Raw genomic sequence first — 5,545 nt, forward strand, 5'->3', positions numbered from 1 at the left:
CCCGGGTCCTCCCTCCTCCCTTTTTTAAAGATGGGGGCCACATTGGCTATCTTCCAATCATCTGGCACCTGGCCTGAGCACCACGAGTGCTCATAAAGCTGTGCCAAGGGCCCTGCAATAACACCTGCTAGCTCCCTCAACACCCTGGGGTGGAGAGCATCTGGACCTGCTGACTTGAACATGTCCAGCCCCTCCAGAAGCACTCTAACCCAGTCCTCCTCAACGTTAGGTCTTCAGGCATTCCCCTTGAGTCCGTCTTGAATCACGGTGGGGGAGTCCTGGTCCCTGCACAAGAAAACGGAAGTGAAGAATTTGTTAAAGAGCTCTGCCTTCTCCTCTGGCGCAACCACCAGATTGCCCAGCGCATCTTGCAGGGGCCCCACATTTCCTGGTGCCTTCTTCATCCTCCCTATATATTTGAAAAAGGACTTATTATCTTTGATCTTGGACGCTAGTCCTAGCTCTATGTCCGCCTTAGCTTTCCTAACAGCCCCCCTACAGGCCCGAGCAGTGGAGGTATACTCTTCTTTGGAGATAGCACCCCCCTTCCACCGGGCGTACACCACCTTTTTGGCAACCAGGCATTCCCGGATGTCCTTGGTGAGCCAGGGAAGCTTTTGGGCACTCTTGCCCCCCTTGCTTCTTGTGGGATTGTCACCCCTTGGGCCCTGAGTATCGTCTCCTTAAGGAATGACCGCTCATCTTGGGCACTGAGTTCCCCTGCCCTCCTCCTCAACTCGTTGAAGTTGGCCCTCTTGAAGTCTAGGGCTACCGCCTTGCTGCAGGCCCTTGACACCCTGTGCTGGATGATGAATTCCAGCAAGCGATGATCGCTATCACCCAGGTGGTCAAGGACCTGGAGCCCCCTTACCAGATCATCGCAATTAAAACAACCAACTTTTCCAAAGTTTGCAGGACAGTCCTTAAACTTTAAGTTGTATCTCAGTGACCCTATAACAGAGTCAAAGGGCTCCTATTTGAGAGGGAGCTGCAGCAAACTACACTGGCCCTGGGTAGACTGGTAGCTAATACACGAGCTAACTATGGTGACCACCTTTTCAAAATGGAAAGGCAGGACACATGCCCACCTCTCCTTCTTTCCCCCTCTCATCCTTTCCCCCTCCCCCTCTGCTCAGGGCATAGCTGGAATAGAGCAGAGCCAAGGGCAGATGCGGGGTGCCCACCATGGGCTTGGGGCTCCCCACCCCACTGCCTTTCCCCCAGGAGCCTTGCACCGGCTGCATGTTCTCTGCCTGCCTGGCAGCAGTGGGGGCACAACTCCATGCCACTGCCACCATCCCTGCTGTTGCCAGGCAGGCAAAGGGCACCTTGTCATGGCAGCACAACCAGCGTGGGGCTCCCAGGGCAAGGGCACCAGGATCCTCAAGGCCATAGCAGGCAGCCCACATCCACCCCTGCCCTGCATACAAATCTGAGGCGGGGGCATGTGGCCCCCATATCACCCTCCTGGGGGTTCACGCAGTGGCAGGGAGCCACCCCATCCCTCAAGATGAGCCACCCTTGGCTTTGTCCTGCTCCAAGCCCTGGCCCCATGCACCATCCTGGCTGGACAGCATCCCCAGCCCCTACCCCACTCCCTCCCTCAGTGGAGGCCTCAATCTGCTCCTGCCCCTGCTATGTCCACTACAAGCCTGCAAGGTGAAACATGCTGATTCCCACGGTGAACAGAAAATCCAGATCCCTGCAGGATACTGCAAATACAGGATAAATGCTGTCCTGGAGTCATGCAGCCTGGGACCGGGACTTGAGGTTCCCATTCTGGGACTGTCCCGCCCAATTAGGGATGCGTGGTCACCCTAAGGTGGGGTGGGTAAAATGCGGCCATTCTAAAAAATGATTTTACATTTTTCACAGAAACTGTGATTTGAGGTGGTTTCTGCAAAAAGCAGTGCTCCCTGTGATTTTCGGTGGAATTGCAGGGAGAAAAAAAACAACAAAAATAAAATGCTGGCTCCCCAGTGGGAGCCATCAGTTCTCTTTTTGTGCCCCCCATATTACATTATTACCTTTTATTCTTTTTATAATTTTTAAGTGAATCTCCTAAAAATAATGGTAAGGTTTCCATTTACATATTTTGAAAATATTAGCTTTGTTTTGCATTGCTTTTTCATGCCTTACGTTCTTTTGGGTGTTGCAGGGTCAGGAAGTAGGCACCAGGTGAAGCTGATAAAGCAGAGTATCACTTCAGGTGCTCTCAGACTTTCAAGCAGCTGGCTTGTGAGCACCCTGACAAAGGACAAAGCTAATGCTCTTAACTGACATCTATCATGAAACGTTGTGGAACTGTACTTGGAGGACTAACTGTATTGCTTCAGTTGCAACTCTTGTATTTTCTTCCTACTCTTAAACTTTAGTGGTGGAGACTAAGAGCAACTCTGTGCATGGTATAATGGCGCTTGCACTTTCTCTGAGCAGGGATGGTCACAGTTGTGTAAATACTAGTGCACCAGTGGAAGAGTATACAATGTGTGACTATGTTCCTTTCTAAGTGTTACCCTTCAATTCCACTCATGAGTTTGGCATCACAGGTTGCTTGCAAGTGTTACTGATGCATTTGATGAAGTTTTGTTTTCTTTAAGCAGTCATGAAACTTATGCTAATAGCTAGTCCCCTACAATCCAGACAATCCTAAAGTACATGTATAGAAATTATTGCACATAGGTTTAGCAAGAAAAATTTAAAATGAATCATATCTTGAAAGAAAGATGTGGTCTGGCACAGGAAGTCCTGAGTGATGATCCCAGCTCACACTGACTCTCCCTCTCTGGCCCCCTCTCATTTTTTTGCTCATTTTAGATGTCTCAAATTTTGTGTGCTCTTTAGATACTTAATCTCTCAAAGTGGGCCATCAGAATTTATGGACAAATTTTGAAAATGAGGGCCTTAACCTTTCTGAGTCTCATTTTTCCCAACTGTATACAAGGATATTACTTAGGTTCCTTGCTTTTACAGGATAGAGCCACTGTTTCAAAGGCATGTTGTGAGGTTTTATAATGCTCAAGTGTGTAGCCCATGAAAAATAGGATGCTAGTGTTAAGTGCTGTTGTCAAGGTTAGCAGACTCAAAACAACAGTCTCTTCACTTTTTAAAAGAGAAGCAGGGAAGGTGGCTATAGGTGGGAAACTAATTTCTAAAGTCTAGGTGGAAACGAATCTATTTGCGATCCAGTCTGAAACCTGGAATTAGGTCACTTTGATATATCCTATACTAGCTGTTGCTCTCATATAGGATAAATGTGCTCTAGACATTCCCTGCACAGACCTGTCTTCAGGAATTGAAACCATGGGTTGCATCCCTATGAGCAGGAACATGCGGTTGCCATGGGGAAAAAAGCAGCAGTACAAATTCATGCCACTGTTTTTTGCCCCGGCGCACACCCCTGCATATGGGGTTAGTACAGGGAAAAACGCTCTGGGTGAGGTAGGTGAGGCTGGGGCCAGCACCTGGACTAGCCCCAGCAGCCTTACCTAGGGTACTGGGGGCATCCCAGGGCTGCAGCGGTGGTGATTCACATGCGCAGAGCCAGGCCAATATCCGGAGTGTGGCTCTGCCTGGCCAGGCTCCAGTTTTGAGCGGTACGTGCTGCTGCCACGTGCTCTGTCTCGCTTTTCTTCTGCATGTTTTTGATATCAGGATTTTCCAGCACCTAAATTTGGCTCTGCTCTGCAAATATGCAGTGTGGAGAACCAAATTATGTGTGCGGGGTGTGTTTTGTGGCACCTCAACAGCCTTTCAGGAACTGCAAAATGCATGTGTGCACTGGTGTGGACGCAGCCATGGTGTACACAGGTCATAAATAAAGCTAGTGAGATATGGGAAGGACAGACCGGAGCAATCTTCTGCAAATCACTCCAGGAAAAATCAATATACAAGATGGTACATTGCCTGTATACAAAACTGGCAGTAGCAGCATTCGGATTTGATCATTTAAAATAAATAAAAAATAATTGTGTTCTTACATACATATTGGTCTTCCATTGATATCTAAAGGCCATTGGAAGAAATTCTTATCTAGTGTTTAAGTCAAAGGACCTACACAATTTAACACAATATTTAAACACGTTTGGGCTATAACCTCTAAATGTAGGCTTACTAGGCCTCTAAATGCTGGAAGCTGAAAGGGAAGAGAGGCAGGTAAGTCTGGAAAGGCTCTTCATAAATATTCTCCTTATTAGCATGTGCTGCCTGCCACCGTATGATACAGGATATTGGTTTAGAAGAATTTGTGGTCTGACTTAGTATGGTATTCCTTATATGTTATCTTATTATCACCTAATGGAACACAAGGTCTGTATTTGCTTCCTGGTTTTTCACACCAGCCGTTATTCTCCTTGCAAATATCACTGCAGTTCATTTTCTTTCTCTGTGGTTTCCACTCTTTATGTAGCACCAACTCCTTCATAAGACAGCAGTTACCAGGTACTACCTTACCTTCTAATAACCCTTTCTTCAGCTAATACAGTGCCTGAAATATAAAGTAGTAATATGAAGGCATTATGAGGGAAAAAAGATAAATTTCAACCTACTTTGCTGCAGTAATGGTTGGCTATGTCCTCCCATTTGTATCTGTGCTCTTTTCACATTGATTTTTTTATGTACTATTACTGACTCTTCTCTCAATGCATAAACTTTTACTCCTCTTCTGCTTTAGTGTCTCCATCTCCTCCACCTTCCTTTGCATTTTTGCTCTGGTCTTCTGTTTTGGCTTTGTCTGGTCTGCAAATTTGATCACAGTTGTTATAACAAAGCACCAAAGTGCAAGGTCCTATGCAAGGTATGACAAAAGTATCCATGACCAACACACATTACTGTTTAAAGGAAGAATCTGCAGCAAAGAGACGTGATATAATCAAACAAGGTGCAACAAATATTTTTCTATTTTGGTTGACTATAATCTAGAAATGCACAGGGTTTACAGATTTACAGATTCACAGAAGTTTAGGGCTGGAAGGTACCTTGTGAGATCATTGGGTCCAGCCCCCTGCTCTGGGCAAGGAAGACTGCTGGGGTCAAATAATCCCAGCAAGGTGTGCATCCAGTCTCCTTTTGAAGATCTCCAGGGTGCCTGCACCTCCCCCCACCCTGGGTTCCAGTGGAGTTAGTGTTCCTGCCAGCTTCTTGTCCAGTAAGCAGTTTGGTATGTGTTGCATGATGTGTTGTTTTATATTTGTGTGTGTTACCTTCAGCCTCACTCACTTGTAATACTCTAACTGGCAGTTTCTGCTAATGCCAAATGAAGCTGAAGCCAGACAGCATGAGTCTTCAACAATCCCTGGGCTTAGCTTTACTGGAAGTCTCTGATCAATGTTTATAATACTCTTACTGTGTGGGTGCAGTATTTATTAAGTATTGTATCATTGCTATCTAATAGATGTTTTGTTATAGTATTTTAGAGTGTTCATTTAAAGTAACTGTACAACCGCTACTGGCCTTTGGATTTAATAAAGGCATTTTATCTGAATTACTGACTTGGTCTATCAAATTCCAACACTTACCCACTTGTAATACTCTACTGGCAGACAGG

Source organism: Alligator sinensis, unplaced genomic scaffold, assembly GCF_000455745.1.
Source record: "Alligator sinensis unplaced genomic scaffold, ASM45574v1 scaffold737_1, whole genome shotgun sequence".
Taxonomy (NCBI): domain Eukaryota; kingdom Metazoa; phylum Chordata; order Crocodylia; family Alligatoridae; genus Alligator; species Alligator sinensis.